Genomic DNA, 14,430 nt, shown 5'->3' with positions numbered 1-14,430 from the left:
TCCTTTATGTGAACTGGTGCCCAAAACTGGACTGCATATTCCGTATGTGGTCTGACCAATGCTTTGTACAGGGGCAGGATAATGTCTCCATCTCTGCAGTCTGTTCCTCTTTTGATACAAGAAAGTATTTTGCTAGCTTTTTATATTGAAGCTTGGCATTGCATGCTGTTATTAAGTCTATGATCTACTAGAACCCCCAGATTCTTTTCCATTTCTGACCCCCCTAGACAGTATGAAGCATGCATGTTATTAGCCCCCAAGTGCATTTATCTATATTAACCTCCCTAGCGGTAACCCCGAGTGTGACTCGGGGTAGAAAAAAGTTGCTACAAGTGGTAACCCCAAGTCACACTCGGGGTCGGAACACCTAGGGAAGGTTAGTAAATAGAGCGCTTACCTGATCCGCTGGGGTCCAGCGCCGCGATCTCTGTCTTCTTTCTTCTTCCTGCTTCTGCATCCAAAGAGTCACCGGGGGAGTTCCCGGTGACGTCTGTGCGTGTGTACGTCCCGGCCGGGCGGGGCAGGAAATTCAAAATCCATTTGTATTGCATTCAATACAAAATAACTGTATTGAATGCAATACATTGGATTTTTATGTGTAAAAGCAGTACATTGTTTTCAAGAGCATTTATTTTACAGTATATAAAATAGTATGAGTATAATATATATATATATATATATATTTTTTTTTTTTTTAAATTAAATTTTTTTTTTTTAAACAATTTTTTTTTAAATATATAGATTTTTTAATTTATTCAATTAATTGTTTTTAAATGATTTTGTGTTTCTTTAATATACTCATATTATTATATTATACTGTAAAATAATTTTCATGAAAAACAATGTACCCCTTTTAGACATATAAAACCGGAAAGAAATGAACCGCTAGGGAGGTTAAATGTCATTTGCCACTTGGCTGCCCAATCAAACAGTACATCCAGTTCTGCTTGTAGATTATTAACATCCTATATGGACTTAATTCCATTACATAGTTTGGTGTCATCTGCAAACTACATCTACTTAAAACTCAAATGTAACTTTTGGATGGACCAACCATCATGGACATGTCCTCATATGTCTAAATTTTAAGTTTAAGTTCCTTTTTAAGTTTTACATGTTCTATATTAAGCATACTGCTACATCTGTAATCAGTAAGATCATATTAGTTAGTTAATCAATTATTTTGAAATGTTATGTTCTTGTTTTCAACCTGTTTCATGTCATCAGCATACATAGTATTACATTTTTTTAAATGTCTGTACTTCTAATGCTGCTAGAAACTGAGCACAGAATGATACAACATGCTTTTTTAAAGATATTTCCAGTACATTTATTTTTTTTCTTCCAAGAAAACAAGCTTTATGGATTTGCCAAAGAAAAAAAATAAACATACAGTGGTCTCCGAACTATCCGGCCTAATGTGGCGGAAGGGCGGGCCGGATAATAAAAAGACCAGATAGTCCGGAGCTCAATTAATATAGTACAATACTCACCTCCACACACGGGCCAGCACTCTGCACGTCGCACCCGAGGACATCCAACACAGAAGAAGTGGAGCCGGAAGAAGTTGAGAGTTGGACATCTCAACTTCAGGAGGACCCCAGCAGACGCCCGCCATGCCCCCCAGCATTTAATTATAAAGATTTTTTTTTTTTTTTTTTTTTTATAAATTAGGCCAGATAATACGGAGGCCGGATAGACGAGAATCAACTGTATTTAAACATGTTTTCCATATAAAACATAATAGGAATATAAAAATATTTATAAACAATCAAATCATATATGTTAGGCTAATATAAGCAACTGACATACAACAGGGGGTAAATCTAACCAAAACATTATATTTTTTTGCAGCTTTTGAATTAATGTCCCAAATTCTAAGCTTGTTAAAAATCACATTTTTTTTGTTGACACCATTTTTTGTGGTGGTAAAAGCCCCCAAATTTGGTCCTGATTTATTAAAGTTCTCCCAGACTAGGGAGGATAAACTTTCTTAAGTGAAGCTGAGTGACACAGAAAACCTGGAATGGATCTGGTCCAGGACTGAAAACATTTGCTAACAAATAGCAAATGACTTTACAGAAATTCATTCCAGGTTTGCTGGATCACTAAGCTTCACAGATGAAAGTGTATCCTCTCCAGTCTTGGAGAGCTTTAATAAATAAGGCAATTTGATGGAAACATTGAGAAGGTGCTCTCACTTCCTGTTCATATGCTAATCACTAAGAAAAGATAAATCTCCCAAACAAAATGTAGATAAAAAAATTAAAAGGTTTGCACTCTGTGGATCATGTAAAAATGTGTATCCTGAACACTGGATATGTGTGTACATATTAGATTGAAGTGTTTTTAGAAAGTTTTTTTTCCATTATTTTTGCAGAAAGCAGAGAAGAATTAAGACCCCTAATCTGATATTTTTGACTGTCTACATGGAGAATTTCTTTACTTAGGGTTTTCTGTATTAAAGATTTTACAGGAAATGTGAGTAAATCTCTACAAAGTGGACAAAGTTTCGGAGGTTTATAACCCTTCCCTACTTTTTTTTTAATACATACACTTTATTTAATGAAAGAAATATAGCTAGTTGATGTATAAAAACTGTTGATTTGCACATTAATGCCTTCATTGCATAGCAAAGTGTCTTCAAGTGCATATGCACAATATGATAAATATAACCATAGTTTCACATGTCGCTAAATGACAAAATAGTCAGCAGGCAAGGTACTTTCAAAGCTTTGGAACTTACAAAGTATAAATGAGAAATGTAACTTAGTATGTGAAAAATTGCCTTTCAGCTGAAATAATGCATTTCCTTTCTTGTTTACAACAAGAGCAAGAGGTCGTTTTTATAAAATTAACTAAAGAAATGTGCGTGATTCATCTTGTTCCTCCAACTCTTTCATCAAGGATTCAGTTCTTTGAATTTCAAACCAAAACCGTAAGCAGGGAGAACACATTTTTGTACAATTGACGCAAATAGCTTTCAAATGGATATAAATGCAGTAAGGAATCAATGTGGTACTTAGCATCAATTGGTGTGGATTTAAAGGATAATTAAGAATGGTTTTATGAAAGGGCCAGAGGATTTATCTAGAGATTACATTGCGATCACTTAAAAAAGAGCTCAGAGCTTTATATAAGAGTTAAAGGGCACTCAAATAGGAACCAGAATTATTTTTCTTCTATTTTAAACTCTTGAACATTACTATTTTATTTTTAGAATTGATTTTTCAGCCATTGACGTTATATAAAGTGAAACTCTGATTCTGCTGAGGGGAAAAAATCCCCTCTAGATCAGTTGTATCTCTCAAGAAGAAACCTTTAGATCAGTAAACCCATGTACAGTGCTGGGTATGCCATCTTACATCCAACAGACTATCATTACATTGACCCCTTTGTAGACTTCTGGGAGAGGCTCTGAACCAATTAGAGGAATTGGGAGAGATAATTGTAGATAATCCTCCCTGGTGATGGAATGTTGTTAACATGTCATGACTGGCTCCAGATTTATTTCTTTTATGAGCAAAAAGGCATAGTATAGGTAGGGACTTGGATTTGCTTACCCTTCTCAAAGTGGAGCAGCAGTATATAAAATAGAATATTTGCATCAAGCATTTACTTGGTTTTATAGTAGTTTAGTTATATTCAATGTAGATTTTAAAGACCATTCATTGTTCGGACAGACATCCGGGAGTTGCAGTTACCTTTATCTGAAGGTTTAGGTTCTTGTTTGGCTTTTAGTTAAGAGATAATCACTGACCTAGAACAAATATATGCCTATTAGATCTCCTAACATTTTACTGGGTGCATGCTTGTTCTAAACCTGTGATTCTGGGTCTGTGAAAAAGAAAAATGCTGCTATACTCGCAGTTGGGTTCAACCATTTTTGTATTTAATTGCTTGTCTTAAAGCACATTTTGTTGCACTTGTGTATTTTCTGCCTCCTAACATAAGTAATCCTACACCAAAATATGCTAAACTACAGTAATTTTATAATGCTACACAATCCTGCATTATTATTATTACACAGTATTTATATAGCGCCGACATACTACACATTGCTTTACAAAGTCCATAGTCATGTCACTAGCTGTCCCTAAAAGGGGCTCACAATCTAATGTTTCAACCTCAGTCATATGTCTTAAGTACAATCTAAGGTCAATTTTAGGGGAAAGCCAAATAACCTAACTGCATGTTTTTGGAATGTGGGAGGAAACCAGAGTAACGGGAGGAAACCAACACAAACACAAGGAGAACCTGCAAACTCAATGCAGAAAGTGTTCTGCCCGAGATTGGAACCTCAGACTTAGTGGAAAGGCCAGAGTGCTAACCTGCATCTAAACAAGTCAAAAATAGTATCTCACACGTTTCAAGAGGTTCACTTAAAACAACATAGATTGGTAGAGAAAAGAGATGCTGCCTCTAGGCACTTTGTGAATACTTTCTACTAGGCTTATGGGAGGTGGTGGCTGCTTGTCTATGTGAATTCAGTCTCAATTGAAATCAAAGCTCTCTTTTAATTTATGACAGAAAGGTGAGAGGATGGAACCTATCTGGGTTTTTTATTGCTGTTGTTGTCCCCACTGGAGAGAATCACCTTCACTATTGGCTCTGCATAAAACCGTGATGGGTAATCCAACATTTTTGAGTTGTCACTGACACCAGAATTGAGGTAGAACCTCCTGAAGTGTAGACCTATTTTCCCAGTGGTCAGTGACTATAAGTGGACTTACCCAACTTTGGAGGTTCTAACTATTTTCTATTCTGACCTTAATCTAAAAAAATACTTTATGTATATGTTTACCTTTTTGCTTTCAACTATTTTCAATGTGACCAGTATAGTATGAATTGTTCCTTAAAAAATAAGCTGTATTTTAATGCTAGTGTTGATTTCCATCTGTAACTGTTAGTTGTCTGGCTTTCTCTGACTCCAGATGCTTTATGTCAGAGGTGGCAAAATCTGGCCCGCGGGCCAAATCCCACCCGCAACATATAGTATGAATTGCAACTGGCCCCCCGCTGCATTGTAATAGCATTGCTACTACAATTCTTGGCATCACTCGTGTCTATAAACCAGCAGCCTTTCTGCCTATGCGTGGCCCCGCATTGGACTGTTTTAAAGTTGCAGGGAATTGTAGTAGTGGTGCTATTTCAGTGAAGAAGGAGTTCCAGCCACTCACAACATTAGGCCCTGCATTGGACTGTTTTCTTGACGCAGGGAATTGTAGTAGCGGTGCTATTTCAGTTTCAAGTTTAGCCCATGACTTCTTCTAAGTTTTTAATTTTGATCCACTGTGCATTTGAGTTTGACACCCCTGCTCTTTGTGACATGTAGGATGAGGGAAACATTAAGACTGTTTTTGCAAACTTCTAAAAAAAAATTCTAGTAGCCTGGCCCCTAATTTTAAATTTCTGGCTTAAATACTTTAGTTTTCTGACCAAGAACAAGTATTCATATATGAACTTGGTATTGAAGCCTGGTTTGTTCCATTTTTTTTTTTTATGAAGCAAGCCAGCAGTGACAGTCGTCATGTTTTTTTTTTTCATGTCAGGTTTATTTCAAACAATTCTGACATGTTTAACATCCCTAGTAGTGTATATCCCAGAGACAACACTAGATGGTGCTGCTGTGTCATTTATAAATGATATGGGAACTGCCTTTCCAATTATGCTTCAACTGTTTTCTTCAGGCCAGCGTAACTGGAAAAAGACATATGGGCTGCATTAGTATTGTAGATGGTACAGAGTAAAGTTTAAAGTTGTTTGCAATGAGCACTCCATTTGGAAATATCTTAGTTTTGGAATTTGTATTGCATATATGTAGCCGCTTTGTCCATTCTCTGCCACTCAGGTTTATCCTATTATTAGACTTCTAAGTTTGTAAAAAGATGGCATGTTTTAGTGAGTATTATGTATGTTATGCTGATAAATATTTATGTTGACCTTGCTGATATTAATAACTCTTACATAGTATCCTAATATTAGGTTGTTTAAATTTTTAAATGAGTGACATTTAGGTTGCTTAAGCGCTGTGTATCATAGACAATTATCATGTTTTCATTCATCATTCATCATTGTTTTAATGAAAGTAATGTAAATTTTAAAATATTGAAAATTTTCTTACCTTTGTGTCAACATTATAAAACTAGAGACAGGGTTTACATAAACTTTACATGAACATAAACTAGTCAGACCTAAACATTTCAAGTTTTACCTAAGATGCCAAGAGCTGTGATATTAGTTTGGGATTTTAAGGGTTGGATGATTTAAAAGAGAATTAGGTTAAGAATTTTGGGTGTTTGAGGACTTTACCATGGAGACAGGGACTTTATGGCTGTGGTCTTTCATTATAGGAGCTTTTAAGCGGTGTTTTATATTTCTTTTTTCATGGGCATGATTTAGGCAGTAAAAAGTGTTGTAGAAATTATTATAATTATGAATATTTTAGCAATCCTAAAAGTTTAGTGCTTTAGTTTTTGCGGGTTCAGAATGAGGACTAGGGATTAGATTTTAGGGAGTTAGAATTGGTTGGTTAGAAGGTTGAAGATTTTAAAGTTCAGGGGCTTTACTGTTTAATATTTTTTTTTATGGGCTCAGCAGTTTTAGTTGAGGGAGTCTCTAGATTAGGAGGTATTTATGTCTTTTTTTTTTATACAGTCTACATTTAGTTTGGGTTTGTATAGTATAGAAAAGGGGGAATTTCTGTAAAGGAGAAGGTCATTTGGGTTAGGTTTAGTTTAGAAGGTTTAGGCTTGGACACCCTAAAATTAAGCCCAAGTCATGCAAAATCTCTGTTACCTGAAAACGTTTGCCCTGGCTCTTAGCTTTTTTTTTTACATTTTAATGATAGTGTGTACATGTACACAGTGCTGGCTCACTTTTTTTTTTTTTACTTTTTCCTCTATGTTCAAACAGCCTTTTATATTTTTTTTAACTATGATCAGTTTATACACTGTGTAATGTAGAGCCCAAGCTCAAATCTGGCATTTGCATTTGTTCAGCAACACAAATGCCTGAATGTACAAAGCCTTTCAGTGTTCAACCCAGAAATGTTTTTAAGTCGGGTGGGAAAAAATTGTAGGCGGGTGCAAGCCAAATAATGGTTGAAGTTGATTTTTTTTGTATGCTTATTGTATCACAAATGACAGTGAATCATAAATGTATTATAGATGTAATAAACATCTGAAAATGAATGAATGAATACATTTCTTAAAGATTTATACCACAAATTATCTCATTTGTATATATATATATATATATATATATATATATATTTAGAGAAAAGGAAAGAGATATTACATGTGTAGGGTTTTTTTTACATTAAAAACTGACTCCTTTATGACTGGTGATAACAAAAAATTTTAAAAAAAAGGTGAATATAATTACCTAAATGATTTTTAAGAAAATAAAACCTTTTAAGAAAAGAAAACTAAAAACATTTTCTATAAATCATTTGCTAATAATTGCCAAATGCTTTAAATCCTGAACCAGACCTATTCCAGGTTTGCTAGATAACCCAGGTTCTCCCATGATAGTTTATCTTCTCCAGTCTTTAATAAATCAGGTCTATAGTATGGCATTGATGTAGTGTAAAATGATGCCCATAACTTTTCTAAACTGTAAGTAATATTTAATACTAAACATGTTAATTGGTGCACTGTAAAATCAGAAAAACAATTATATTTTTGCTTTAGTGCTTGTTTTACAACACAGGGGGTTTAAGTTACTATTGATTTAAAATGTTGTAGAAAATTTAATTTAAGTGTGAAGTAAAAACAATTTAAGATGTATCACAAACTATTACACCACTACTTTTTTTAAACTCTCATAATTTTCTACTAAGAATGTTCAGTTTACAACTATAAATCTCACCAAGATGTAAAATCTTTGTTTTTTACATAAAGCAAACATTAATTTGTCAGTAGCCATATTTTCTCAGACATCATTAGTTCATCTTGGTATTATATAATGTTATTTTATATAACCTCAGGTAGCTTCCCTTTGCTTCTCCCTAGACATCTGTTATCACTGCCCTGAGGTTTTTGTTATTTGAAGGAATGATAACCTGTGTGTTAATCTTTGTAAATTTATGTTAATATTACATTTTTCAAGCCAATAAACGGAGCCAATAAAATAACACTAGTAGTCTAAAAAAACACAATAATAATAAAATAATGTAATGAGCATAATTTGGGAAAAAAAATCTAAGAATTAGGTAAATGAGTTGTGATAGCAAAGGAATTCCACCAGGACAAGAAAAAGACAATTGAGAGTAATGGGTTACAGATTTAGGTACAGGTAGTCCCAGGGTTACATGTGAGATAAGGACTGTAGATTTGTATGTAAGTCGGAACAGTCCATTATTTTAATAAATTAAATTAGGACAGATGTTTGTCTCAACATATTATTAGGCAGCATGGTGTCAGTTACTATATAAAATCTTCACTGTGAGTTAATCACAAACAAGGCAAGAAAAAACAAAAAATTTTATGGCGCCTAGACATTCATTAACTTCTGGAGAAATCTGTGCTTTGATATGCAAAAATAAACAACTGCAGAGTTTGGTCTTGGTCATTAAAGAGTTACAAGAAGCTGCAGAAAGAGCTCAGTCCTTTAGATCCGCAGACGCCAACCGGTGATGGTCCGCGCCTCTGGCCGCTGCACCCCAGACACGGGGCAAGTGGGCGGGCTGTGTCCCTAGACACAACCCGCCCACTCTCCCATTGCATGCTCAGATCTGCGATGGGAGACTGGGCGAGGTTATGTCATAATGACATCACTCTGGGGTAGGTGCCCCTCATTGAGTGACACCGAGCTCACCGCACATACGCGGTTGGGAGTCGGTGATTTTAGTGGTCCGCGGGACTGAAAAGGTTGGCAACCACTGCTTTAGATTACCCACAACCTCAGCTGTGTTTAGCAAAAGTCTTCTTCTGTCAAGCCTCCGTCCTGCACAGAAGGAGCAGGGAAGCCCTGTTCGTGTCTAGGAGTTGTCCATATGTCCGATGTCCTTAACCCGGGGACTACCTGTATTCAAGTAACTTGCATTACCTGCTGATACAGATCTAATAAGCAAACTTCTTAATAAATGCAGGTTTTGACATTCAAGCTATGCATATGGTGATCAGCACATGATTTTTTTGTTTTTCTATTTCTTATATACAAGGCAATACAGGTAGCATATTATACCAGTTCTTGTGAATATGTTACTAATGTTTGCAACTAATATATCTATAAAAAAAACACAAGGCAACAAAAAATTTTTTTGTAATCATTAGAGGCTGAAACACACTACTCAAAGTCAGATCATTTCAGATCTGCTTTCAGTTTTTTACAGTCAGCTTATCAGCTTATTGAGTTATGTGGCCTGTATTTTTAACTAAAGCACCATTGACCATTGAAGTATATTTTTCAAAATATTTAGTGAGAAGTCAATGGGAACAAAGTGACATTTTGCTCCCTTCCAGATGAAATAGAAAAATGAGTGTGAGAGCATATGACAGCCCAATATCCTAGTATGTAACTGCAAATATAAGGTCTTTGTGACTCAAGTTTTATGTCGCTGGAGTTACTGGCCGTCATGAGGTTTTTGTTTCTCCAGGGAAATTGAGCAAAGGACATTCACACTGAGATGTCACAAACACTGGGGGAGAAGTGTCCTTCCTACAGCACTTTCAAAACCTGGATATCTCGTTTCAAGACTGGGCAATTCAGTGTTAAAGATGAGCCCCGCAGTGGGCGCCCCCCAACCTCAACTGACCCGGCAACCTGCTATGCTGGCCATGAGCTGATTATTTAGGACCAGCGAATATCCGCATAAAGATTGCTCAGATACTTGACATCTCATGGGAGCGTGTTGGGTTTGTTATCACCACTATCCTAGACATGCGCAAGCTTTCAGCGAAGTGGGTGCTGAAATGAGTTGAAGCATCCAAAGCCATTTTGGCCCATTTTGAAGCTGCACAGGAATTTTGCTAGGTTAGTGACTGAGGATGAAACCTGGCTCCACATCTATGATCCTGAAACCAAGGAACAGTCAAAGGAATGGCGCCAAAGCGGGTCCCCACGGCCGAAGAAGTTCTGAACCCAGAAAAAGTCATGGCGTCCTTTTTCTGGGACAAAGACGGTATTCTGTTGGTGGAATACCTACCTCAGGGCTCTAGTATCACTGAACAGTATCATGCTAACCTCCTGGACCAGCTGAAGGAGGCAATTAAGATGAAACACTGTAGAAAATTGACCAAAGGCATCTTTTTTTGCATGACAATGCTCCTGCACACACATCCAACATTGTGGCTGCCAAAGTGAACACCCTGGGTTTCCAATTGGTCCACCATCCCCCCGTCTCACCTTACCTGGTCCCTGCAGACTATTATCCGTTCCTGAATTTGGGCAACGTTTTGAGGACATTTTTGACGTCAAAGATGCTGCTGAGAGCTAGAGAAGCTGCAACTACGCTGTACCAAGTGCATCAGTCCCAGGGGGGGAATATGTTGAATAAAGGTGTTATTTCATAACTGTGGCTCTCTTCTTTGTGGGCAAAGCCAGGAACTTCTCAGCACTCCCTTATATATATATATATATATATATATATATATATATATATAGAAAAGGTTAGTTAGCTACTACTGTTTCTTCAAAAATGCTTAGAGTATAAGTTTAGTGTTTACACTGTGTCTGAATTGTCGCAGTACATAAGCCTTGGTATCGATGGTCCATTGACTGAATTATCCTGGTGAAAACATTCCATTTCCTCTTCTCCCACCACACCAAGATTTTCTGGAAAGCGTGCAAGAAGTGTAATTTAATGACATACGAAGGCCCAGTTTCTGAAAAGATTCAAACAGATTCTGAACTCCTTCCTTGTATGCAGGAGACTTATAGCTACCCAGAAAGTTTTTCACAGCCACTTGAATGCCTCCCAAGCTTCTAGCTCGGTTGCTGAGAGGGATGAAAACAGACTTGATCTGTGGACCTTTAAATATTCTTTCCTTTTACATTTTTCCTTCCATCGTTTTTACAGTGCTTATGTTTGCAAATTTCCCAACAAGATACTAAAACTATTTTGACTTTTTCCATGGTCCTTACAAGTTTCATTATGGGGTACACTCAGAGGCAGAAATTTGACAAGGCTGACACTTCTTCCTGGCTCATAGGTATCCCTCGGCTGCCAGACACACTTGACATAACGGGACTGATTTGTTAAAGCTCACTAATTCTAGAAAGAATACACTTTTATCAGTGTAGCTGGGTGATCCAGCAAACCTGGAATGGATTTCTTAAAAGTCATTTGCTATTTGTTAGCAAATGCTTTCAGTCCTAGACCAGATTTATTCCAGTTTTACTGAATCACCCAGCTTCACCGATCTTAGTATATCCTCTCTAACTTGGCTATCCCAAAGGCACATAAACCAGCAGTATTTTGTGAATCATACTTGCATTGCCATCAGCATGCCATTGACCTTTAGTTCACCACAGGTGTGTTTTTTTACTGGATTGCTTTAAGTAATGTCTACTAGTTTTGAATTTCCATTATGCAGTAGGAATGCCTTCAAGCGTTAAGCAAGGATCAATAAAGAGATGCCATTCAGAAGGAACATGCTGTTGTGAGAAAATGTTGAAGAGTTCATTTATTGTCATGGCAATAGCACAATGAGCAATCATCAGTGAAGAAAATTATCAAGTTATGATTTTGTATTAATATTATTAATAATATTATTCTGTAGTGAGTTACAGTAACACTCTTTGCAAGAAAGTGCATCTGCTTAAGCCTAGCAGAAAGAAGTTCTGATTTGTATTTGGATAGATCATTCTGCTCAATCGTACTTCATTGCCTTCTACAAAAGCAAATCCATCATGTGGTGGTGCACGAACAGGCCTGAATGCAGAATCCATGCGGCTTGTGTTCATCCAGCAAAAATAGCAATTGTTTAGATGGTCTTGCTGTTGCCTCATTGGATTGGAAATGGCATTGCTGATTTAGCCAGCTATGCATTCTGAAACAACTGCTACAGATGATTTGTAGAGTCCAACATTTATCCTGGTCACCAAGTGGATAGCTGATGTACAATTTGTACATTTTCCTATAATCTATGTTAATTGGGCAACCTTGTGCTTTCATCATGAAGGAAGAACACACATAACAAAATCTGTCTGGATGAATAATGCAATGTCTAGGCATGACAGCAACTGAAATCAATCACGGGTAATGATGTCTGTAAAATAAAAATTAAGATGATTGCTGTTAGATCTTCCAATACATTTAGAATAATTATACCAAATCTAAAAAAAATAATTAAATACCTTCATCACAAAAAAAGCCATTCTATAGGAAAACTAAGCACAGATTTGAATTCCGCATGAAAAATACCACAAAACCCGCATGAAAGTAACACTGCCCTGTTGACTTGTGATATCAGAAATAAAAATATGACTCTTACAGATTATTGAGGTCTATCAACACATATTAGTTTCCAACATACTACAAAATCTTTATTCACAGTGTGAGTTTTTTTCACTGCATATTTGTAGTTTTTCAGCTTTGGCAAGCTAATTATGATATTGATTTTTCATTTACAGGTTACAGTAGCATGTAGACTTGGCATGTAGTAGTAGTAGACTTGGCATGATCTACTACCAAATGTACCTCTTTGGAATAATGGCTTTTGTTGTATTATTACACAGCTCAACAAAAAAAAATATTTTTTCACTTGCCAAGGATTTTCCAATATATTAAGTGAATTTCAGGTCTGCTGAATCTAGAAATTATATCAGTTTAATTGAATTGGCTCTAGTTCTTGTGATACAGGAATCGGAATAGACAATTTTACCAACAACAAATGTTAACACAGCCTATTATTATCAATCTTTATTTACACCAATGTTTTGATTTTTATATATTAAATGAAGCATTATTTTGATGAAACTTTCATTTGCCTTCTTTTTATTCATACATTTTCTTTTTTACAGAAATATAGGTTCTTCAGGACGAAGTTGTGTAAATGACCCCAATGTATTTGGCTACATTTGTGGTGAATATTCTCAGCAAAAACAGAGAAGAAACATTACAGAATTTGTGAAACAAGCATATCATTGCATATTTTGGTAGTAAACTGGGGGTCCAAGATAAATATTGAGCTACCCATATGGTATGCAAAACTTGTGCAGAGTGTCTACGTCAGTGTAAAAATGGAAAACTGAAAAGTTTGAAATTTGGGGTACCTATGGAATAGCGAAAGCCCCAAAATCATCATAATGATTGTTTTTTTTTGTGCTGTGAATGTAAAAGGTTTTAATCGTTACAAGAATAACAAGTGGGAGTACCCTGATTAAGAATCAGCAAGATGACCTGTGCCACATGGTGCATACCAGTGTTCAGTACACTCCCTGATATTCCTGTTTTCAACATGGAGGATATACAGGGTTTTGAGTGTACTCCAGGAGTTCGTTCTCCCAAGAAGAGCTCAATGATTTAATACATGAGTGTGTCAAAACAAGCATCTGAACTTTTAGCATCCAGGCTAAAAGACTACTTGACTACTGCTGGACCCCTCAACATGATTGTCCTGATCATAAGCATAAAAGGAAATCATACAAACAGAGTTTTTCAATGACTTCTTTGTGATTAGTTTTGTAAATATACTGGATATCGAATATATTGACATTAGGTATTTCAAATTTTTTTTTTGTATACATAGGCTTTTCTAGTTTAATTTTGCTTAGTTTTAATGTTTCATTAGTTTTTTAGTTTTTTTATGAGGTTAATATTAAGGTCATTATTTCAAAAACCAGATTCAATCTGGCAAAACCAATACCATATTTGGAATCGGTGCATCAAACATAACCTAAAATGACTTTAATCTGTTTGGCAAGAAAATGTTTGTTGACCAGTGTTATAATTCCCTGGTGTTAGTATTACGAAGCATGTGCTACTTCATTTACTCGTCTTCAGTATCTGCTTCATGTTATTTCATATGTTTATTTATATTTGGGAGCAAAAACTTGTGAAACCGTGCAATATTTGAGATTCTGAATACATGCCTTCTAAATTCTTCCTTATCCTTAAATAACTCAAAATAATAAATGCAATATAAATATTATGGTTACTAGAGAAAAAAATGTTTAAATTTGTATCTACCTCCTTTGTTGTCAGGTTTCGTTCATTCCAGTATTGTTTAGGATTATGTATATTTTTTGTATGTTTTGCAACCTGCCTCAGATATTTCTGTGATAGTACAGGACTGGGATCTAAACCCAAACTACACATTCTAAAATTTGTAACTTTTTTATGTTGGAGCTGCTTTGTATTAAATTATTTTAGTGTTATGGAAAATAGTAATGATGCCCAGCATTGGTGTTTTAGATTACAGGCCTTGACACTGTCCTGCATAGTTCTCTATGGAATGTATGGGTTCATTTTTAATAATAAAG

General features: G+C 35.8%; 1 protein-coding gene across 2 annotated transcripts in view; it reads left to right on the top strand.

Annotated features, from left to right (window-relative positions):
- Window positions 1-14,430, top strand: part of SUGCT (succinyl-CoA:glutarate-CoA transferase) — a 360,863-nt gene that overhangs the window by 28,750 nt on the left and 317,683 nt on the right. The gene's annotated exons all lie outside the window — the stretch shown is intronic.

Source organism: Pyxicephalus adspersus, chromosome 5 (genome assembly GCF_032062135.1).
Source record: "Pyxicephalus adspersus chromosome 5, UCB_Pads_2.0, whole genome shotgun sequence".
NCBI lineage: Eukaryota > Metazoa > Chordata > Amphibia > Anura > Pyxicephalidae > Pyxicephalus > Pyxicephalus adspersus.
This window is presented reverse-complemented; position numbering and strand designations above follow the sequence as displayed.